Source organism: Heterodontus francisci, chromosome 23 (genome assembly GCF_036365525.1).
Source record: "Heterodontus francisci isolate sHetFra1 chromosome 23, sHetFra1.hap1, whole genome shotgun sequence".
NCBI classification, from domain to species: domain Eukaryota; kingdom Metazoa; phylum Chordata; class Chondrichthyes; order Heterodontiformes; family Heterodontidae; genus Heterodontus; species Heterodontus francisci.
The window spans coordinates 49,913,323-49,938,329 of record NC_090393.1 but is presented as its reverse complement, the minus strand read 5'-3'; the positions used below and the strand labels follow the sequence as shown (position 1 = coordinate 49,938,329).

At 45.7% G+C, this 25,007-nt stretch overlaps 1 protein-coding gene and 1 pseudogene across 3 annotated transcripts in view; one reads left to right on the top strand and one right to left on the bottom strand.

Moving 5' to 3' along the window:
- Positions 1–3,234: 3,234 nt before the first annotated feature.
- Positions 3,235–3,343, bottom strand: LOC137383049 (U2 spliceosomal RNA; annotated as a pseudogene).
- A 1,576-nt stretch (positions 3,344–4,919) lies between these two features.
- Positions 4,920–25,007, top strand: part of LOC137382793 (uncharacterized) — a 190,001-nt gene continuing 169,913 nt past the window's right edge. For 2 of the 3 annotated variants that reach the window (XM_068055213.1, XM_068055214.1), the window contains exon 1: positions 4,947–5,150. The gene's annotated coding sequence lies outside the window, so the exon portion shown is untranslated. The other variant, XM_068055217.1, reaches the window with a different exon arrangement.

Genomic DNA, 25,007 nt, shown 5'->3' with positions numbered 1-25,007 from the left:
TCTTCCTGCCGGGTACAGTACAGGTCTGATCGGGGTGAATCACCATCTCCAGAGCAGACTTGACTCGACTGGCTATGACTTTGGACAGAATCTTGTAATCAACATTAAGCAGTGAGATGGGCCGCCAATTTCTGATTTCTGCCCTCTCCCCCTTCTGCTTGTAAATGAGGGTGATGATGCCTTTTCTCATGGATTCTGACATGCTGCCGGCCAGGAGCATACTCTCGTATACTTCCAGCAGGTCCGGGCCGACCCAGTCCCACAGGGCCGAGTACAACTCGACCGGTAAGCCGTCGCTCCCGGGAGTTTTACTCGTCTCGAAAGACTCGACGGCCTTTGTCAGCTCGTCCAGAGTTAGCGGCTTGTCCAGTCCCTCCCTCCTGCTGTCATCTAAGACCTCTGTGATAGATGACAGGAAGGACTGGGAGGCTCTGCTGTCTGTGGGCTTCGCGTCATACAGCCCAGCATAAAAGGATTTGCTGATCCTTAGTATGTCGGACTGCGAAGACGTTACCGAGCCATCTTCTTCCTTCAGGCTGCTGATAACAGAGCTCCCTCTGTGTACCTTTTGGAAGAAGTAACGCGAGCACGTCTCATCCTGCTTGATGGAGCGGACTCTGGACCGGAAGATGATCTTGGAGGCCTCCTTGGCAAAGAGCGAGGCCTGCTGGCTCTTCACCTCTTGGAGGTCCTCCTTGACCTTGACCCCCATTGACTGCAACCGGAGTAGATTTTGCATAATTTTCTGGAGTCGGGACAGTTCCCTCTGTCTCTCTCTCGCCCTCTGAACACCTTTGTGGATGAAGAACCTCTTGATGTTCTCCTTAATCGCTTCCCACCAGTGAACTGGAGACTCAAAGAGGGGTTTCACGGTCCTCCAACCTTTGTAATCCCTTTTGAGTTCCTCAACGTTCTCTGGGGTCAGCAGTGTCGCATTGAGCTTCCACGTCCCTCTGCCAACCCGCTGGTCATCCTGTAAGTGACAGTCGGCCAGTAAGAGGCAGTGGTCGGAGAAGAACACCGGCTTGACATCGGTGGATCCGACCGTGACAGCACGGGACGCAAACAGGAAGTCAATCCTGGAACGGGCAGACCCGTCCGATCTTGACCATGTGTATCTACTCTGTGCTCCGTCTGCAGGTTTGCTGAAGACATCGTGCAGTTTGGCATCCTTAACTGTTTCTATTAGGAATCTGGACGTAGCGTCCAGTTTGCTGTCGTCACTGCCGGATCGTCCAGCCGCATCGATGATGCAGTTGAAGTCACCGCCTAGGATGACCGGCCTGGACGTCGCCAGCAGCAGTGGGAGCTGCTGGAAGACGGTCAGCCGCTCGCTGCGTTGTACCGGGGCGTACACGTTGATCAACCGGAGCGGAGCGTTGTTGTACATCACGTCTGCTACGAGGAGGCGGCCGCCCACCACCTCCTTAACTTCGGAGATGGTGAAGTTACCTCCCCGCAGCAGAATACCCAGGCCGGAGGAATGGCAGTCATTCCCCCCCGACCAGATCGATGGCCCGTGGGACCACCATCGCGACCACTGCCTGTAGGTGCTGAGGTGTGGTATTCCACACTCCTGCTGAAACAGTAGGTCAGCTTTGACCGTGGCAAGGTAATCCAAGGTTGAAACACATCGCGTAGTAGATTTAATGCTACGCACATTAATGGAAGCAATTCTTACACCCATTTTTTACTAAAAATTAGTTGTTGCTTCCCATACCATTTGTCCTCGCTAGTCCCAGTCCTTCCCCTTCGGGATGTTCCTGCATACCCATCGTGTGCGCAAGCAGTTTCACGTTGGTTGGGCTCAGAAACCCCTCCTGATTTTTCATGCAGGGTTTGTGCCGCTCGGGTGACATCGGGGGGGTCTTGTAGGCAGAGAGGATTGGGTTGTCCTCAGCTGCTTCCATCTGTTCCTCCTCGAAAACATCACAGCTCCCGGTCTCCCGGAGCTCAGGTGCGCCAGACGTGTCTTTGCTCCCGGTGTCCCGGAGCTGAGATGCGTTGGCCACGTCGTTACGTGTGGGGCATTGGGGTTGGGGCACGCCGGGCCCATCACAGCTTCCAGTGCCCGGGGGCTGGGATGCTTTATCATCCATCTCGGAGTTCTGCCGCCTCTTTTGAAGGGGCTGTCGTTCCAGCATTTCCCCGTCCAGTGAAGAGGAGTTGTTGCAGTCTGATTCAGAAGAGAGCCTCCTCTTGCCACTGGTTTGGGTGGTGGCTTTGGGATGTTTTTTCTTTGTGGTTTTCCTCTGGACCACTTGCCACTGACCTGTTTGTCCATCTGCTGCCTCCTCCTCCATTGATTCTGTCTGTGGAGGAGGGGTTTCCGGGCGCTGGGTAGGTGCTGGGTCGTTGGTTTCAGCTGCCTCCCCTTCCTTCTCAGGTTGAAGTTCCTCACTGCGGAGAAGGTTGCTGGTCTCCTTTCGAGCAGCGGACGCCTTCGTCGAACCTTCTCCCGGCCTTTCCTTGGACCTTGCCGCCTGAGCATAGCTGAGGCAACGTTTGGGGCAGGTCTTGTAGAGATGGCCTGCCGCACCGCACAAGTTGCAACACTTAGTCTGCTTACAGTCCTTGGTCTGATGGCCTTCCTCCTTGCAGTTCTTGCAAACAACCGTGCTGCAGTTGGCTGCCATGTGACCAGATTTGCCACAGGTGCGGCAAACTCTGGGCTGCCCAGCGTAGACCAAGAAGCCTCGACTTCCCCCGATAGCGAAGCTGGAGGGAGGGTGGATGATGGCTTCACTGGGATCTACCTTCAAGGTCACCTTGACCTGCCGCTTGCTGGTCCAGATCCCAAAGGGGTCCTTGACATCAGTGCTGCTGCCGGCCACCTCGAAGTACTTGGCGAGAAAGGTGAGTACATCCACCACCGGAACATGGGGGTTGTAGAGGTGAATCGTCACCACCCGGTCCCGTTGTGACGGAAGCGTGAAGAGCGGCTCCGCTGTGAGGATCGACAGTGGCGCCCGGTCCCCTTTCTCCTTGAACGCCTTCAGGAACTTGATGCATCCCGCCACGTTCCGGAACGTCACGTCGAAGTATCCACTGCTGGGGAAATCCTGCAGGCAGAAGACGTCCGTCGCTTGAAATCCGCAGCAATCGAAGAGAATTTTCTTGATGAAGAAGGTGCGATCGACCGGTGCATCTCCTTCCTTGTCCTTCACGACCACCCGAACGGTGTTGCGCACTCCCTGGCCCGAAACTCGAAAATTGGTTATAGCCATTTTACTCAAAGCTTCCCCAGGATCAAAAGGCAATGATCATGGTCTCTTCTCAATCAAATAAGCACTGATAAGAACAGATACTACACTTGATCTTAGCCAAAAGGCCGAGAAGCGGCAAGTTCTTTCTTTCACCAATGTTACATGCTAGAATAATCAGTGTGTATGAGGCAGCTTCAGTGGTTTCTACTAACACTGCACTCATACCCTTTTGGGTCAGTGCACTCAAGAATGCTTGATTGGACGGTTGCCAAGAGACAGATGAGTGCACTCGATTTTATTTATTTTCCAATTTTGCTTTTTGGATGCATTTGTTTTTGCTCATTGGGGTAAAATGTGGGGAATGTAAAACTTCCTTGTTGCTTGGTGTTTGAAGAATAGGGGTAGGGTCTCCATTCCTTTATGCCAGTAATATCAGTGCAATCTGGGCGGAATTGGCTGAATCAGCACAAATGATTGGGGAATTTTAAACAGAAGAGTTGTGCCCAAAAAAGCATTCATGCTCACATTTCTGTGATTTTTCACACTGGTTCAAGAGTTCAGCCAATTTAGCCCCTGCCCACAGGGCTGGCCACATATTGACATTGCGAGATTCCGCTGATTGTACTGGTTAGGGAAGGCTCTTCAAATTTCACTCATTTTTTAGGTGCACAGGCATTAGTAGGTATGTTTTAAAATTATTTTCATATCAAAATATATTTAATTTACTCAGAAACTGATTAATAAAAGTTGTAAGTAATTCAGTAGTTTTCCTTAAAGTCATTTTCAGTGATTTCAAATGATGTTAGTCATAGGCAGAATATTATTTTATTTATTTATTTAGAGATACAGCACTGAAACAGGCCCTTCGGCCCACCGAGTCTGTGCCGACCAACAACCACCCAGTTATACTAACCCTACATTAATCCCATATCCTCTACCACATCCCCACCATTCTCCTACCACTTACCTACACTAGGGGCAATTTATAATGGCCAATTTACCTATCAACCTGCAAGTCTTTTGGAGGTGGGAGGAAACCGGAGCACCCGAAGGAAACCCAGGCATACACAGGGAGAACTTGCAAACTCCACACAGGCAGTACCTAGAACTGAACCCGGGTCGCTGGAGCTGTGAGGCTGCGGTGCTAACCACTGCACACTCTCAGTAAACATGTTTTTTCTTTTGTGATAAACCCATTTTCATCTGTATTGATAAAAGTGGACCAGGTCGGCACTTCTAAATACATCAAGGAATACTGTTTAATGGAGAAAGAAACATTCTATTACACTGGCCCAATTGAGCTGGTCCATGGCAGATTTTACTTTTGTGATTATGCTAACAATTTTTATCAGAAACTTGAACTGTAACTGTACCTCATTTTGAGGAACATTTAGTATCACTCTTGCCTGACCTTGGGGGCTGTGGACAATCATAGCAACCCCTCACCACCAGGATAGGCCAGATACCGAGGCAGGGACCTTCAAAAGCTTGCATTTACCAACTCAGCCCACTGTTGTCTCCCACACCACAGCCCCATCTGTGATCAGCTATCTCACCACAGGCCAGAGACTTCTCTGCTCTGTGTAGCAATGCACAGTGCACTAACCAACTGAGTGCGTTTGTAATGTTTAACTTTGAGCTGATGGCAAGAGATAGATGCAGTTGATGATTGTGTAATGTGTTCACGTCGAATGCTGCTGTTGTATTGCACAAAGTAAATGAGGCAACTTGAAGGTCAGTTGAACACAGGGCAATATGCCCTTCTCTTTCTTTCTGAGTGAAACCACAAAATAAGTACCGTTTGTGCTCGGCTAGGAAAACATTGTTACTTCAGCTTCATGTTCACTGGTCAATCCCAATTCGTCCCACTTTGGATCCTTAACAACTGCAAGATAGAGACTTGCATCCCATCTGTTGGTGTTGGATTAAAACCAGTTTTAAAAGGTAATGTTAATTTTGTGGTAGTAAACCAAAGAGGAGGGATCTCGGTTATGTGAAGATATTAGAGAAGCTGGCTTGTTTATTCTTCGAGCAGAGAAGGTTAAGGGGTGATATAATAAAGATGGTCAAAATCCTGAATAGTTTTATAATTGGCATAAGAACCAGAGGGGAACTAAGGAGAAATGTTTTTATGCAGCAAGTTATGATCTGGAGTGCATTGTCTGAAAGGGTAATGGAAGGAGATTCAATGGTAACTTTCAAAGGGGAATTGGATTAATACTTGATAAGGAAAATCATTGCTGGGCTATGGGGAAAGAGCAGGGGGAGTTGGACTAATTGGATAACTCTTTCAAAGAATTGGCACAGGCCTGATGAGCAACTAACAGCCTACCTCCATTTTCCTCAACTGTGGCTGTCAGCAGGCCTGGGATCTAAATGTGTCAACCTCAATTTACAATTCATTAGTTATAGAGTGGTATAGCATAGAAACAGGCCCTTCGGCCCACCGCATCCATGCCAACCATAATGCCTGTCTATATTAATCCCGCCTGCCTGCATTAACTCCATATCCCTCTATGCCTTGCTCATTCAAGTACCTGTCCAGATGTCTCTTAAATGTTGCTACTGTTCCTGCCTCCACCACCTCCTCAGACAGCTCATTCCAGATACCCACTATTCTTTGTGTGAAATATTTACCCCTTTGATCCCCTTTAAACCTCCTCCCTCTCACCTTAAATCTATGCTCTCTAGTTTTAGTCACCCCTACCAGGGGAAACAGACTCTGGCTATCTACCCTATCTATGCCTCTCATAATTTTATATACCTCTATCATGTCCCCTCTCAGCCTCCTTTGCTCCAGGGAAAACAGACACAGCCTATCCAATCTCTCTTTATAACTCAAGCCCTCCAAACCAGGCAACATCCTGGTGAATCTTTTCTGCACCCTCTCTAGCTTAATCATATCTTTCCTATAGTGCGGTAACCAACATTATGTACAACTGTAACATGACGTCCCAACTCTTGTAATCAATGCCTCGGCCGATGAAGGCAAACATGCCATATGCCTTCTTCACCACCCTGTCTACCTGTGTTGCCACTTTCAGGGAACTATGTGCTTGTACCCCAAGGTCTCTCTGCTCAACAACACTACCCAGGGCCCTGCCATTCACTGTATATGTCCTGCCCTGGTTTAACTTCCCAAAATGCATCACTTCACACTTGTCTACATTAAATTCCATTTGCCAATCCCTTGCCCACTTTCCCAGTTGATCTATATCCTGTTGTAACCTTAGACAATCTTCTTCACTGTCCACTATAACACCAATTTTGGTGTCATCTGCAAACTTACTAATCATGCCCCTTACATTCACATCCAAGTCATTAATATATATGACTAACAACAGAGGGCCCAGCACTGATCCCTGTGGCACACCACTGGTCACCGGCCTCCAATCCGAAAAACAACTCTCCACTACCACCCTCTGCCTCCTATCATCAAGCCAATTTTGTATCCAATTGGCTAGCTCACCATGGATCCTATGTGTTAGAACCTTCCGGAACAGCCTACCATGCGGGACCTTGTCAAAGGCCTTGCTAAAGTCCATGTAGACAGCGTCCATCGCCCTGCCCTCATCAATCCTCTTGGTCACCTCCTCAAAAAACTCAATCAAATTCGTGAGACATGATTTCCCACACACAAAGCCATGCTGACTATCCCTAATCAGACCATGCCTTTCCAATTGCATATAAATCCTGTCTCTCAGAATCCCTTCCAATAACTTTCCCACCACTGATGTAAGGCTCACCGGCCTGTAGTTCCCTGGCTTATCCCTGCTGCCCTTCTTAAATAAAGGCACAACATTTGCTATCCTCCAGTCTTTTGGTACCTCACCCCTGGCTAATGATGATACAAAAATCTCTGCCAGGGCCCCAGCAATCTCCTCACTTGCTTCCCATAGCATCCTAGGATACACCTGGTCAGGCCCTGGGGATTTATCCACCTTAATGCGCTTCAAAGCCTCCAACACCTCCTCCTTTGTAATGTTGATATGCTCCAGGATATCGCTGTTCCCTCCCTTGAACTCACTAGCTTCCATGACCTTCTCCACGGTAAATACAGACGAGAAGTATTCATTTAAGAGCTCGCCCATTTCCTGGGGCTCCACACATAGATTACCACACTGATCCTTAAGGGGACCTACTCTCTCCCTAGCTACCCTTTTACTCTTAATATACTTAGAATCTTTTAGAATTCTCCTTTATCTTATCTGCCAGGGAAATCTCATGGCCCCTTTTTGCCCTTCTAATTTCCTTCTTAAGTGTACTCCTACATCCCCTATACTCCTCGAGGGACTCACTTGATCTCAGCTGCTTATACCTGACATATGCCTCCTTCTTTGTCCTGACCAGACCCTCAATATCCCTTGTCAACCAAGGTTCCCTACACTTGCCAGCCTTGCCCTTCCATCTATCAGGAACCTGCCAGCCCTGAACTCTTCCTATCTCACTTTTTAAAGCCTCCCCCTTGCCAGACGTCACTTTACCTGTAAACAGCCTCTCCCATTCAACTTTTGAGAGTTCCTGTCTGACGCCATCGAAATTAGCCTTCTCCCAATTTAGGACTTCAACCTGAGGACCAGTCCTATCCTTTTCCATAACTATCTTGAAGCTAATAGAGTTATAGTCACTGGTCCCAAAGTGCTCCCCCACTGACACAACCACCTGCTCAGCCTCATTTCCCAAGAGGTCGAGTGTAGCCCCTTCTCTAGTAGGGCCATCCACTAGTTCTGGGTATTGTGGGACCCAGGATGTGAAATTACTTTTTAAGAAAGGGGAAAAATGCAAAAGTATAAACAAATCAAAAAAATGACTTGGAGTTACTTCAAGAGAGTGGGCCTCAAGCAAGGCACTACTCATTATTATCGCACTGAGAGCACAGTTACTGAGTACACCTGTTTTACTCCACTTCTTGTTGGGAATTTGACTTATTTGGGATTAATAGTTATATTATGAAAGTTGACAACAAGCACCTAAATCACTTTGTTTAAAATGCAAAACCTGGTGCATTTTCAAGACTTGACAATCTTGCTGTTAACTGGTTCATTTAAAGCAGATTAGCGCTGCCATTAAACTAGTTGACAAAGGAGTTTCATACGAATGTGTAGAGCTTTTGTCCACTTTTAGTCACACTAAGGAATTGCAAGGCCTTTGTTTTTTAAATGAGTATTTGAAACCCTATGGAGATGTGATTAGGCAATGAAAGCCTTAGTTCAACAACAACACCCTGCTTTGTTTATGCCAACCAGCCAATGAACTCAATTTACACCGCATCTTTAAATAGCAGTGGCCTGGGATAATTAATTTTCCATCAAAATATGGAAGAAAATAAAGTGATGTGTTCTCTTTAGTTTCTTTTGGGCCTCCTTATCTCGAGAGACAATGGATACGCGCCTGGAGGTGGTCAGTGGTTTGTGAAGCAGCGCCTGGAGTGGCTATAAAGGCCAATTCTGGAGTGACAGGCTCTTCCACAGGTGCTGCAGAGAAATTTGTTTGTTGGGGCTGTTGCACAGTTGGCTCTCCCCTTGCGCCTCTGTCTTTTTTCCTGCCAACTACTAAGTCTCTTCGACTCGCCACAATTTAGCCCTGTCTTTATGGCTGCCCGCCAGCTCTGGCGAATGCTGGCAACTGACTCCCACGACTTGTGATCAATGTCACACGATTTCATGTCGCGTTTGCAGACGTCTTTATAACGGAGACATGGACGGCCGGTGGGTCTGATACCAGTGGCGAGCTCGCTGTACAATGTGTCTTTGGGGATCCTGCCATCTTCCATGCGGCTCACATGGCCAAGCCATCTCAAGCGCCGCTGACTCAGTAGTGTGTATAAGCTGGGGGTGTTGGCCGCTTCAAGGACTTCTGTGTTGGAGATATAGTCCTGCCACCTGATGCCAAGTATTCTCCGAAGGCAGCGAAGATGGAATGAATTGAGACGTCGCTCTTGGCTGGCATACGTTGTCCAGGTCTCGCTGCCGTAGAGCAAGGTACTGAGGACACAGGCCTGATACACTCGGACTTTTGTGTTCCGTGTCAGTGCGCCATTTTCCCACACTCTCTTGGCCAGTCTGGACATAGCAGTGGAAGCCTTTCCCATGCGCTTGTTGATTTCTGCATCTAGAGACAGGTTACTGGTGATAGTTGAGCCTAGGTAGGTGAACTCTTGAACCACTTCCAGAGCGTGATCGCCAATATTGATGGATGGAGCATTTCTGACATCCTGCCCCATGATGTTCGTTTTCTTGAGGCTGATGGTTAGGCCAAATTCATTGCAGGCAGACGCAAACCTGTCGATGAGACTCTGCAGGCATTCTTCAGTGTGAGATGTTAAAGCAGCATCGTCAGCAAAGAGGAGTTCTCTGATGAGGACTTTCTTTACTTTGGACTTCGCTCTTAGACGGGCAAGGTTGAACAACCTGCCCCCTGATCTTGTGTGGAGGAAAATTCCTTCTTCAAATTTGTTACAAAGCAACAAATTAACTATAACTCTTTAAAATATGTAGACATGCCCCTCAGTGAATGAGGTGCCCTGGCATGAGTCTGGGTCTGTGCTGAGCTGGCTGATCACAGTCAGGATTCCATGAGTGGCCTCAGCACCCATGGTTAGGGAGACAGAAATGTGACAGGGGTCCTACTCCTGGGTGCTGAGCACCCATCCCTGCTGGAAATGCATTAAAGGTGGCCATCAGGTGAGGACAGCATTAGAATTGTCTGTGATGCCTTCAATTCCCTGCCAAGGGTCCTGCATAGAGAATAGTATCGACCAGGGGGAGGTACTGGAGGTTGGTCAGTGCCTGTGATAAGCATACCCCAGCAGTGACTAGTGGCTCCAGCAGGCAAGGTAGTGTAGTGTAGAATAATATAATATAATATAATGCAATGTAGCTGTAACCCAGAGTTGTAAGTTCAAATCCCACCATGCCAAATTGTGACATTGTGTTCAATAAATTCAGTAACTTGTAGGCTAGCACCAGGAAGTAACCATGGAAACGTTGGCTCACTAAAATTCTTCAGGGAATAGAATCTGGTCCCCCTGCTCTCCCCCCGCCCTGCCTACCATCTGGGCTGGCCTCAGCATGCTTCTCATCCAGCCTAAAATGTCCCAGCAAAACACAAGGTGGAAAGGAGGCCCACCATCACTTCTCTGCATAACTGGGGGGTGGTGATAAATGTGGTCAGGTCAAAGCACCTTGTATTCTGAGAAGAAACTAGTGGGAGGGTGCAATGATAAATTATGAAATGGTTGACCAGTATTTGGCTTCCATGTGACTGAACAGAGACTCAGTTTATAATCTGTGGAAATGTGATTCAGATCCACCAAAGTTATTTCTACACCTGTCTCATCAGTCAAAGAATTTATTTCTTCAGCAACATTATGAAAAATCAGTTGCTACTTAAGTTCCAGTTTAATGAAAGTTAACAACCCTTTCCCTTTTGTGCGTTCTGAGGAATGAATTAATCTTAATCCTCTGGTTACAGTCCTGATATTGACTATATAGATTTCCTTCTTCACTCCACAGGGTATAGGTGTAAATATAGAATAATAGATGGGTGAGTCACAAGGCTTAAAGACAAAGCCCCTCCCCTTGCACAGATTAACCTTTAACTCACTCCCTGCTACCTCGTGTGAAGCAGAGTCCACACTGTGTGTGAGATCACAGAATTGTTACAGCACAGAAGGAGGCCATTCGGCCCATCGTGTTTGCACCGGCTCTGACTGAGCAATTCACTTAGTGCCATTCCCCCGCCTTCTCCCCATAACCCTGCACATTCTTTCTTTTCAGGTAACTATCTAATTCCCTTTTTGAATGCCTCGATTGAACCTGCCTCCACCACACTCTCAAGCAGTGCATTCCAGATCCTAACCATTCTCTGCATGAAAAAGTTTTTCCTCATGTCACCATTGCTTCTTTTGCCAATTACCTTAATTCTGCGCCCTCTCGTTCTTCATCCTTTCATGATTGGGAACAGTTTCTCCCTATTTACTCTGTTCAGACCCTTCATGATTTTGAATACCTCTATCAAATCGCCTCTCAGCCTTCTCTAAGGAAAATAGTTCTCAACTTCCCCAGTCCATCTTCGTAAATGAAGTTCCTCGTCCCTGGAACCATTCTCTTGAATCTTTTCTGCACTCTCTCCAATGTCTCCATATCTTTTCTTAAATGTGGCACCCAGAACTGGATGCAATACTCCAGCTGAGGCCGAACTCATGTCTTATACAAGTTCAACATAACCTCCTTGCTCTTGTACTCTATGTCCCTATTAATAAAGCCCAGGATACTGTCTGCTTTATTAACCACCTTCTCAACCTGTCCTGCCACCTTGAATGACTTATGCACATATACATACAGGTTCCTCTGCTCCTGCAAATCCTTTAGAGTTGTTCCTTTTATTTTATATTGTCTCTCCATGATATTCCTACCAAAATGAATCACTTCACATTTCTCCGCATTAAACATCATCTGCCACTTGTCCGCCTATTCCACCAGCTGGTCTATATCCTTTTGAAGTTCTATACTATCCTCTTCACAGTTCACAATGCTTCTAAGTTTCGTATCATCCATACATTTTGAAATTATGCCCTGTACACCAAGGTCTAAGTTATCAGGAAGAACAAGGGTCCCAACACTGACCCCTGGGGAACTCAAACCTTCCTCCAGCCTGAAAACATCCATTAACCACTACTTTGTTACCTGTCACTCAGCCAATTTTGCATCCATGTTGCTACCGTCCCTTTTTGTCCATGAGCTGCAAGTTTGCTCACAGGCCTGTTGTGTGGCATTGTATCAAATGCCTTTTGAAAGTCCATGTACACCACATCAACAACAGTGCCCTCATCAACTCTCTCTGTTACCCCTTCAAAAAACTCCAGCAAGTTAGTTAAACATGATTTTCCCTGAATAAATCCGTGCTGGCTTTCCTCAATTAACTCGCATTTGTCCATGTGACTATTCATTTTGTCCTGAATTAATGTTTCGAGAAGGTTCCCCACCACTGAAGTTAAAATGCTTGGCCTGTAGTTGCTGGGCTTATCTTTACATCCTTTTTTGAGCAAGGGTGTAACATTTGCAATTCTCCAGTCCTTTGCCACCACCCCTGAGTCTAAGGAAGACTGGAAAGTTATGGCCAGTATTCTGTGATTTCCACTCTCACTTCCCTCAGTATATCCTTGGATGCATTTCATCCAGTACTGGTGCCTTATCAACTTTAAGGAGAGAGAGCCTATCTAATATCAATTTTAAATTATCAATTTTAAATCCTTCTAGTGTATTAATTATCTCCTGGGTAGCATATTTTTTCTTGTTAAGACAGAAGCAAAGTGTTCATTCAATACCTCAGCTATTCCCCCTGCCTCCAGGCGTAAATCCCCTTTTGGTCCCTAATCGGCCTTACTCCAACTTTTAGCAACCTTTTATTAGTTAAATGACCATAGAAGACTTTGGGATTCACTTTTATATTAGCTGCCAGTCTCTTTTCATACTCTCTCTTTTCCTCTCTTATTTGCTTTTTCACTTCACCTCTAGATTCAGCCTGGTTCTCCATTGTATTATCTACCTGACATCTGTCATAAGCACACTTTTTCTTCATCATCTTTATCACTTTTGTCATCTGGGGAGCTCTGGATTTGTTTGCCCTACCTTTCCCCTTCTAAGGAATATACCTTGACTGTGCCCAAACTATCTCTTCTTTGAAGGTAGCCCACTGTTCAGCTACTGTTTTTCCTGTAACCTTTGATTCTAATTTATTTGGCCCAGATCCATTTTTACCCCATTGAAGTTGGCTTTACTCCAGTTAATTATTCTTACTTTAGATTGTTCTTTGTTCTTACCTATTGCCAACCCAAACCTTATGATACAATGATCGCTGTCCCCTAAATGTTCTCCTATTGATATTTGATCTACTTGGCCCACCTCATTCCCAAGAACCAGGTCTAGCAGTGCCTCCTTTCTCATTGGACTGGAAGCATACTGCTGTAGAAGATTTTCCTGAACACACTCTAGGAAATCCTGCCCCTCTCTACCTTTTACACTACTACTATCCCAGTCTATATTCATTTAATTAAAGTCCCCCATTATAACTATAATTCTTTCACCTCTCTGCAATTTCCTTGAAAATTTGTTCCTCTACATCCTTTCCACTCGTTGGTGGTCTATAGTCTACACCGAGCAATGTAATTGCACCTCTTTTGTTCCTTAGCTCTAGCCAAATAGATTTTGTCCTTGACCCCTCTGGGACATCCTCTCTCTCACGCACCATAATGTTCTCCTTAATCAATACTGCCACTCCTCCCCCTTTTCTAACTTTCCCTATCTTTCCTGTACACCTTGAATCCAGGAATATTTAACACCCAGTACTGCCCTTCATTGAGCCAGGTCTGTGTTATAGCCACAACATCATATTCCCACATGTCAATCGGCACCTGTAACTCACCAATCTTATTAACTGCACTCCATACATTCACATACATGCACGTTAATCCTGATTTAGACTTCATTACTTCCTCCCCCTACTCTGCCCCCACCTAATAACTTACTAATCCCTACTCTAGTGCTATCTATCTCTCCCAGTATTCTATGCACCTTGATCGTACTGTCTAACACTCTCACCTTATGCACCTTTCTACTTCTATATGCTGGTGCCCATCCCCCTGACAACTCTCCACATTAAATTTCATCTGCCATGTGTCTGCCCATTTCTCCTGTCTGTCTGTGTCCTCCTGATGTCTGTTACTATCCTCTTCATTGTGTCATTTTTTAAATTCGTTTCATGGGATGTGGGCGTTGCTGGCTGGGCCAGCATTTATTGCCCATCCCTAATTGCCCTTGAGAAGGTGGTGGTGAGCTGCCTTCTTGAACCGCTGCAGTCCATGTGGGGTAGGTACACCCACAGTGCTGTTAGGAAGGAGGTTCTAGGATTTTGACCCAGCGACAGTGAAGGAATGGAGATATAGTTCCAAGTCAGGATGATGTGTGGCTTGGAGGGGAACTTGTAGGTGGTGGTGTTCCCACGCATCTGGTGCCCTTGTCCTTCTAGGTGGTAGAGGTCGCAGGTTTGGAAGGTGCTGCCTGAGTAGCCTTGGTGCGTTGCTGCAGTGCATCTCGTAGATGGTACACACTGCTGCCACTGTGCATTGGCGACGGAGGGAGTGAATGTTTACGGATGGGGTGCCAATCAAGCGAGCTGCTTTGTCCTGGATGGTGTCGAGCTTCTTGAGTGTTGTTGAAGCTGCACCCATCCAGGCAAGTGGAAAGTATTCCATCACACTCCTGACTTGTGCCTTGTAGATGGTGGACAGGCTTTGGGGAGTCAGGAGGTGAGTTACTCGCCGTAGGATTCCTAGCCTCTGACCTGCTCTTGTAGCCACAGTATTTATGTGGCTACTCCAGTTCTGTTTCTGGTCACTGGTAACCCCCGGGATGTTGATAGTGGGGGATTCAACGATCGTAATGCTGTTGAATGTCAAGGGGAGATGGTTCGATTCTCTCTTGTTGCAGATGGTCATTGCCTGGCACTTGAGTGACACAAATGTTACTTGCCACTTATCAGCCCAAGTCTGGATATTGTCCAGGTTTTGCTGCATTTCTACATGGACTGCTTCAGTATCTGAGGAATCGCGAGTGGTGCTGAACATTGTGCAATCATCAGCGAACATCCCCAAGTCTGACCTTATGACTAAAGGAAGGTCATTGATGAAGCAGCTGAAGCTGGTTGGGCCTAGGATGCTACCTTGAGGAACTCCTGCAGTGATGTCCTGGAGCTCAGATGATTGATCTCCGACAAACACAACCATTTTCCTTTGTGCTAGCTACGATTCCAACCAGCGGAGAGTTTTTCCCCCAATTCCCATTGACCTCAGTTTTGCTAGGGCTCCTTGATGTCAAGGGCAGTCACTCTCACCTCTCCTCTTGAGTTTAGCTCTTTTGTCCGTGTTTGAACCAAGGCTGTAATGAGGTCTGGAGCTGAGTGGCCCTAGCGGAACCCAAACTGACCGTCACCGAACAGGTTATTGCTAAGTAAGTTCCACTTGTTAGCACTGTTGATGACACCTTCCATCACTTTACTGATGATTGAGAGTAGACTGATTGGGCAGGAATTGGCCAGGTTGGATTTGTCCTGCTTTATGTGTACAGAATAAACCTGGGCAATTTTCCACATTGCCGGGTAGATGCCAGTGTTATAGCTGTACTGGAATAGCTTGGCTAGGGGCGTGGTCAGCTACAAACATTGAGCTTATGCCTTGTATATCCAAGCCCAGGCCACTTATATATATCAAAAAGAGCAGTGGTTCTAATACTGAACCCTGGCGGATACTAATGTATGCTTCCCTCCATTTGAAAATCAACAATTCACAGATATTCTCTGCTTTCTGTCCCTTAGCCAATTTCATATCCATTCTGTCACTGTCCCTTTAATCCTATGGGCTTCAATTTTGCTATCAGGTTAAAGGTTGGATCCTGGGGTTCCCACCTTATAATGATACAGGGATGACATGCACAAGTAAAAAAGGAATCCTGAATCCAGGAGGTAACATTTTGTATCAAATCACTGAGCTCCAGTTCCTGTTCCTGATGCAAGACACTCTCTCAGAAAGCAATCAAACTCCCAAGTAGTCCCACCACAAGGAGCTAAATATGCTTGCTTCCATTCATCAGGGAAGCCAATCAAGAAGGACTCTTTGTCCTCATTGCTACCTGCTGTAAAGTGCATGCCTTTGGACATTAGGTGAGCAGGTCTGGTTGTGATCCCCCTAGAATGGGTCAACCTGTGCCGATACTCACCATCTGGGCTCAGTCATAAGAATGGCCACTTAGGTGCAGTGGCGGAGGGCAGTTGGTGCCCACAGGACTGCGTCGCTGCCTGAGTCAGCGCCTTTGGCACAGTAGGGGGAAACCTTTGGCCTCAAATACAGCACATGCTGTAAACACAGACTCTGCTTTCTGCCACTTGTGCGTTGAGCACCCAATTACAGGAAATCAGCACGCAAGTTACTAATCTCTGTGACAAAGTGTCTAATAAGTGAGATGGCCGTGTCCAGTTTCTCCAGACACTTGTGGATGTAGCTGACCACAGGTAAGACGTAGCCACTGCTCAACAGGTGGACCATCCTGTCCAGCAGGATCGTCTTCAACTCCAGCTAGCAGTAAACATAAAGAAAACATATTAAACAATGAGTGAACTGCCCCCCCACAACCCCCTCCCCACTACTCAGATAGCCAGTTCAAAGTCAGAAATGAGGAAGTGAGGATCAGGAGAAAGCTGCAGGAGTAGAGGCACCAAGAGGGTGATCCAACCTGCTTACCTTGTGCACTGAGTGACCATGGGATGGAGAAATGGAAATAAAGCTTTAAGCAGCCCTTTTAGAAAAGGGGAAAGTTGATATCAGTCTCTGACAGTACAGGTAGATACGAGGCAGACCTTTATTGAGAGTGGACACAAAACCTAATCAGAGGGCCTCACCACACAGTGGGCAATCAGCAGAGGACCTGTGAAGCTGCGCATTTATTCTGACTGTGCTGTGTAGAATCCTTTGCCCTTGACTCGACACTGTTCTAGAAAGAAGGCCCAAATGTAGGGCTTACCACTGGGGAGTCTTGCCCTCACAAGGTGGAAGAGAACTCCCTCACAGATCTAAGGAATAGAACGTTTCCTCACACTGTTTGTGACCAATAAAATCACGATACCTTGTCAGATACACAGTATGGCATAACCACACAGGAGCTCCGCCTGTCAAAATGCACCTAAAGCTCTACTATAGATTACCCACACTGTACCAGAAAGAGTTTACCACTTAACACAAGCTACATCCAAACACCATACACCAAACACCATAGTGGGGTTCCCCTATTAGTGCCAACTGTGCTGAATTTCGAGGTAAATTCTTCCAATGTATTCATCTCTTGTGAACGTTGGGTGACAATTGACTAATGAAGGATCCTTAACAGGTGCAGAATGAAGCCAAAATCCTCTCTGTAATGACAAGACCTAGCCAAAATCCCACTAAGGTGATCACACCATGCTTCCAGTGTCCACCACCGTGGGACCTTCATCCTGTCTGTGTGTCTAGTCTTAAACCCTGTCCCAGTAGTAAAAAAAATAACCAAGCAAACAGAAAATGCTTGGCACTTTTTTTGTATGGTATTCCCGTTCCCTCTCCATAAGCTCTCTGTTGATCCCAGGCGTCAGGAGGATTACCTGTTCCATGACATCAAGCTGGGAATGTTCAGTCTCAAACAGTTTTACAAGGACCTGCAGTACCTGGGGATGGAGGAGTTGGTGGCAGGTACTGATCTCATCCAGTGAGATGCACAGGTACGGTTTTGCTCACTCCCTGCTCCAGCCAAGCTCACTTAATAACCGATAAAATAATAAAAAAATTTGAGAATAACATCTCCATGCACATATCCATTTGCAATCTTTTCCAATGATAGCTGCTCCTGTTAAATGAATAAAACGTTTAAATGAATTGCCGGAGTCTGGATTTATACATTTAAGTTTTGTACCTTCAACGAACCATTTTCAAAATGGGCATCCTTCGAGCAATCCCATGGTAGCTAGAAGAAGAGGAGCAACAATAGGTGAAAGGATCATGTGGAGCAGTTTAAAGGAGGTGAGCTTGAAGGAATTCTTACACCTCCTAAAGCTTTGTGTCAGCCATGGCTCAGTTGGGAGGACTCTTGTCCTCTAGGTCAAAAGGTTGTGGGTTTAAGACCCGCTGTAGTGACTCGAGTGTAAAATCTAGGCTGACAGTCCAGTGCTGGAGGTACTGTCTTTCAGATGAGACATTAAACTGAGGACTTTTTGCCCTCTTAGGTGGACAAACCGATCCCATGGTAATATTTGGAAAAAGAGCAGGGGAGTTATCCCCAGTGTCCTTGTAATCAACATCACAAAAGCAGATTATCTGGCCATTATCACATTGCTGTTAGTGGAAGCTTGCTGTGTGCAAATTGGCTGCCGTGTTCCCTGCTACACAACAGAGAATACACTTCAAAAGTACTTTATTGACTGTAAATGCTTTAGGTCATGAGATTGTGAAAGATGCTATATAAATGAAAGTCTTTCTTTCCAACAGAGCCTATAGGCACAGAGGCCCAGAGGATAATATAAATAGTTCAGAAGGAGGCTGTGCTTCTCCCGGGGTGCTTTTAAAGGGAACATTGTTCTCTGCGCACCAGCAATTGTTGAATTCCTGTCAGGGAACTTCCCCAACATGTCTACAACTGTAGAGGAATTCATCAGCAACTTGTTTTTGGGTTCTCAAGAATGGGATCAACAGACCCCAATATCCCAGCCATGCCCTAAAGTGTGAGGTATGCACCTGAAGCCAATGCACATTGAAGTTTCCCAGTTCCATGGATTTCTCTTTACAGGTTGACACTCAGCAGTCAACCACAGAACGTGTGGTCACCTCAGTGGACACTGCAGCTGCTCCCTCCAGGCAGGAAACTGCAGTGGACAGTTAGCAGCATCACCTTCCTCATGGACAGGCGCCAACAGCAAGATAGGGCAGTCACAGAATCAAATGAAAGGGAGGACTGTCAGTGTAGTCGCTATTGTAATGTCATAGAGTCATAGAGTTATGCAGCTCAGAAACAGGCCCTTCGGCCCAAAGCGTCTGCGTTGACCATCAAGCACCCATCCAATCTAATCCCATTTTCCCACACGGCCCATAGCTATAGCGTTTCAAGTGCTCATCTAAATACTTAATTGTTGTGAGGGTTCCTGCCTCTACTACCCCTTCAGGCAGTGTGTTCCAGATTTCAACCACCCTCTGGGTGAAACTGCTCCCAGTCCACTTTGGCCAGATCCTGTTTTATCATATTGAAATCTGCCTTCCCCCAATTCAGTACTTTTATTTCCGGTCCCTCTATGTCCTTTTCCATAACTACCTTAAATCTTAGAGTTATGGTCACTATCCCTGAAATGCTCCCCCACTGAGACTTCTGTCACTTGTCCGGCCTCATTCCCCAGGATTAGGTCCAGTACCACTCTTCCTCTTGTAGGACTCTCTATGTGCTGGCTCAGAAAGCTCTCTTAAATGCACTTTAAGAATTCTTCCCCCTTTAATCTTTGCACTAATACTATTCCCTCTAAAATGGGGGAAGTTGAAATCCTCTACTATTATTACCCTATTATTTTTACACGTCTGAGATTTGCCTACATATCTGCTCCTCTATCTCTCCCTGACTGGAGGCCTGTAGTACACTCCCAGCCAAATGATTGCCCCCTCTTTGTTTTTAAGTTCTACTCATATAGCCTCATTAGAGGAACCTTCTAAGATACTTGTCCAATCTACACCTTCTCCTTTGTTATCTCTTGCCCCACCCCACCTCACTTGCTTATAACCTGTGACTTTTCTAATATTTGTCAGTTCCGACGAAGGGTCACTGACCCGAAACATTAACTCTGCTTCTCTTTTCACAGATGTTGCCAGACCTGCTGAGTGGTTCCAGCATTTCTTGTTTTTATTCTAAGGTATCATCCCTCCTTACTGCAGTAATTGACTCCTTAATCAACAGTGCACTGCCACCTCCTCTTTTACAATTCTCCCCTATCATGTCTGAAGATTCTATACCTTGGGATATTGAGCTGCCAAACCTGCCCTTCCCTCAACCATGACTCAGTGATAGTGATATTATCATATTCCCATGTGTTAATCAATGCCCTCAATTCATCTGCCTTACTTGTAAGACCCCTTGCGTTAAAATAGATGCAATCCAGCCTTGTATTATTCACTTGAGCCTTAACAGGTTTATATTTACTCTGCCCTCCAGACTGACTTAGTAGCCTCTTCTATATTTGATTGTACAACATCCCTACTACAACTGTCCATTAATGAACACTCAGGGACCATGATAAAACCCTGAGAGTCATCACAGTTCAAAATCTTGTCTCGTGAGCCATGTGCCATGTCTGAGGCAGCCAGAAATTACTGGTGATCGGTTGACGCTAAATTCTATATACTCTATTCTTTTGATAAGAGTTTTATTTTGTTGTCATTTCTTGCTGGACAATTAGACCTTTAATATGATCCTGGCAGCTAATACCATACCTGGCTGTGGACTAGAATTAGGTAAATGTAAGGATGTTTAAAAATAAAGCCCATCAGCTGATCACTGGTCCCTCTAGGACCAGCTGGGAGAAAGTCACATTGAAGAGACATTTCCTATTTGGGCCTGCCTCAGGCTTCATCTCAAAATAACCTGTCACAAGGTACTGGGCACCTTCCATCTTACACTGAAACTGGAATTACGATCGACTGAGAGTCGAGAGCCACCACACTAGAAATGTTAGTATTTCCCAGTAATTGATGCCTTGAAGAGGGTGCGAAAGAGATTTACTAGAATGGTTCTTTCAATGTAGTATACTGTATTCGCTGCTCACAATGTGGTCTCCTCTACATTGGGGAGACCAAACGCAAATTGGGTGACCGCTTTGCGGAACACCTCTGCTCAGTCCGCAAGCAGGACCCCGAGCTTTCGGTTGCTTGCCATTTCAACACTGTCCCCACTGCTCTCATGCTCACATCTCTGTCCTGGGATTGCTGCAGTGTTCCAGTGAACATCAACGCAAGCTCGAGGAACAGCATCTCATTTACTGATTAGGCACACTACAGCCTGCCGGACTGAACATTGAGTTCAATAATTTCAGAGCGTGACGGGGCCCCCCTTTTTATTTTCAGTTTTTTTTTCCTTTTTATTTTAGTTTGTTTCATCATTAATTTTTCTTACCATGTGCTTGCCCACTGCTTTTTTCATGTTTGTGCTTTGGACCAGGTCTGTTCATTTTTCTGTTAGTTAACATCCTCTCTGCACTAACGCTTTATCTTTCAGCAAACCATTGACATACCGTTTGCCTTTGCTCCAAGACCTTCTGGTCAGTTATTCTTTGTGACCCTCTGTCCTACCTTTTGTCATCTCTTGCCCCACCCCCACTTTATTTGCTTAAAACCTATTACATTTCTAACCTTTGCCAGTTCTGATGAAGGGTCACTGACCTGAAACATTATCTCTGCTTCTCTCTCCACAGATGCTGCCAGACCTGCTGAGTATTTCCAGCATTTCTTGTTTTTATTACAGATTTCCAGCATCTGCAGTATTTTGTTTTTATTTTACTAGAATGGTACCAGCGATGAGGGGCTACAGATATGTGGAGAGACTGGAAAAGCTGCAATTGTTCTCCATAGAGCAGAGAACGTCAACAGGAGATATGATAGTGTTCAAAATCATGAATGGTTTTGACAGAATAAATGACCAGTGGCAGTAACCAGAGGACACAGATTTAAGCTGATTGGCAAAAGAACTAGAGACGATGTGAGGAAGCATTTTTTGACACAGCGAGCTATGATGATCTGGAATGCATTGCCTGACTGGGTGGTGGAAGCAGATTTGATGGTGACATTCAAAGAGAATTGGATAAATACTTGAAAGGAAAAATTTACAGCCAGCTAAAGCTGAACATAGCTCCAAAAATCTGGTACAGCCCCCCAAAATCTGCCCACTCAACGATAGCTATGACATATGAAAGGCAGTAGCTCATGAATTAAGCTGTAGATGTACCCAATATTCCTTAAGCACATGAAAGCCAGAAGGGGAAACCCAAATGTTGAAGGGGTTAATTAATTGGTGTATTTCATGCGAGGTCTGGTGGCATCTTCCCCCAGAAAATGTATATATTAAAATGGTGCATTCGGTTCATTTTAAGAACTCATATATTTCGCAATTCACTTTTAATTTCTAAAACAGAAAGAACAAAGTGCCATTTTGGATTTTCAGCAGACCAAGCAAACCATTGCTTTTTCAAAAATTGCCTTAGCAGTCACTCATGCTCCCACATTCACCACACCCCTCCAACTTCCCCCGATCCCCAAGGCTCCCTATCCCCTCTGGATCCTATTCACAGAGACAATATTGCCCATCCAGCTTCTTTTCCTTTCACAGACACCCTCTCCTCCAACCATCAATTCCTAATGACACTTTTCTCTCAGTAGCCTGCTCTCTTCTACCAGCCCACATACTGTGGTCCTCTTTATCCACCCCCTCTGTTTAAGTTGGCATGTACCACTCTCTCACCCCCCGCCCCCCGCCACACCTGAGTTCATGCTTGAACTTGACAATTATCTGGTATGAACAAGAGCGTAAATTATCAACACAATTATAGGTGATTGAATAACCAGGATGTGGGTGTCAGTTGCATTTATGTGGGTGGTCCAGTTTAGTTTCTGGCGGTTGGTGACCCACCCAGGATGTTAATGGTGAATGATTAGCGATGGTAATGTTATTGAATGTCAAGGGAAGGTGGTTAGGCCTCTCTTGTTGGAGATGGTCATGGTCTTTGGTTCCAGTTGTGGAGTTCAGCTGATCGAGGTTGAATTATCTGGGTATTAGTATTAGGCAGATATTCTGAATCGTTAGTCCAGTTACCTTCATGGGTTGGGAGAGATTGCATAGGGATGTCTCATTTTGGAAGTTTTTCCTGTTGTGGCTCACTTCCCTCTGGGGATTAATAGAAAATGGGGTGAATCTATGGCAAGTATGTTGGAAGGTTGGAAAACTGCTAATTATTGCTCGATACCTTTCTCAATGGACCAACTGATCATCTTTGCTCCATTGAGCTAGATTAACCTGCCTAACGTTTGGTGATAATCCAACCTTCAACAGTGCCTCCAGCTAATGCCTGATGCTCAGTTTTCCACACTCCAGTTGTTGTTCATACAGATTAACAAATGCTGACAACCTTTATAGTGTCTCGCTCAGTTCACCATTTGTCAGGTAAAGCTTAAATATCAAGTGACTATTGGACATGGGGGTGGGGAGAAGCGGTGGGGTAGGGTTGCGGGGGTGGGGGGGGTGGGGAATGTCTTCCCATCTAATCCTATCTTCTGATGCCCACAAACAAGCAATGGCCAGCAGGGCTTTCAGTATAGTCGTCAGAAGCAGGAACCCAGACTGATTTGCACCATAGAAATTTAACCAATTGTACAATGCTCACTGCAATCCCAGAACTGTCTGTATGCCTCAGGACCACACTGGGCAGTGTGTGTACTCACTGAGACTCCAGGGGGAGCCAATACTCTTGACCCAAGCCTGGTTTAAATTGTGTCGATTTTCACTAATGCAGCTCTTCATGTGTATCCATTATTAACGTCCCTCGATTACTTTTTGATGCCCATGATTGATAAAGAATTTGAATTTTTGCCAAATTAAACACTTCTGAGATTTTACAGGGTTGGGATATGTTGACCCTGCAGGCTTCTCCGTCACTAAACCTTTCTGAAGCTTAACGGTTACTGTTATCATTAGATTTTAAAGACTGTTTTGTTAGTGTCTGTCTTTCTATTAATTATGAATGAGTGTTGATGACCCTTCTGGTGGCAGAGATAAGGTCAGTAGAAAGCTTTTATCTCTTAAGCTGCAGCAGATAATGTTATCGCCTGGGACTGCTCTCACCATGGTTACAGTCTGAAGTTCAGTCTTGGGTTGGATTTCAGCTGTCCAACCAAAAGCATCTCAAACGGTAAGGTAAACTGGCTGCATATTGGTGGCGTTTAACCAATATCAGCAGCTTAAGGAACTGTTTTCTGTGTGGAAATCAGAGGACTAATTTTAACATGGTGTATAATGTGGGAAAATGTGAACTTGTCCACTTTGATAGGAAGAATAGAAAAGCAGTATATTATTTAAATGGAGAGAGATTGCAGAACTCTGCAGAACTGAGGGATCTGGGTGTCCTGGTTCATGAATCATAAAAAGTTAGTATGCAGGTACAACCAGTGATTAGGAAGGCAAATGGAATGTTGTAGTTTATTTCAAGGGGAATGGAATATAAAAGTAAGGAAGTTTTACAGGGTGTTGGTGAGACCACATCTGGAGTACTGCATACAGGTTTGGTCTCCTTACTTAAGAAAGAATATAATTACATTAGAAACAGTTCAGAGAAGGTTCACTTGACTGATTCCTGGGATGAAGGGGTTATCTTATGAGGAAAGGATGGACAGGTTGGGCCTGTATCCATTGGAGTTTAGAAGGATGACAGGTGACCTTAGTCATAGAGTCATAGTGTTTTACAACACAGAAACAGGCCCTTCGGCCCAACGCGCCTGCGGTGACCATCAAGCACCCGTCCAAACTAATCCCATTTCCCTGCACTTGACCTGCAGCCTTGTATGCTATGATGTTTCAAGTGCACATCTAAATACTTCTTAAATGTTGTGAGGGTTCCTGCCTCTGACACCCCTTCAGGCAGTGTGTTCCAGATTCCAACCACCCTCTGGGTGAAAAAATTCTTCCTCAACCCCCCTCTAAATCTCCTGCCCCTTACCTTAAATCTATGCCCCCTAGTCATTGACCCCTCCGCTAAGGGAAAAAGTTTCTTCCTATCTATCCTATCAATGCCCTTCATAATTTTGAATACCTCAATCAGGTCCCCCCTCAGCCTTCTCCACTCCAAGGAAAACAACTCCAGCCTATCCAGTCTCTCTTCATAGCTGAAATGCTCCAGCCCAGGCAACATCCTGGTGAATCTTCTCTGCACCCTCTCCATTGCAATCACATCCTTCCTATAGTGTGGTGCCCAGAACTGTACACAGTACTCGAGCTGTGGCTTAACCAGCGTTTTATACAGATCCATCATAACCTCCCTGCTCTTATATTCTATGCCTCGGCTAATAAAAGCCAAAGTGATTACTGACAACACAGCCGGCTGCTGACGTCATGAGACTGCGCCAATCTGAGCAAATGCACAGATTGGCTCATACTCTCTGTGCATGAGCTGCGTTCTGCATTGCCAGGACTGTTTGGTGGATGC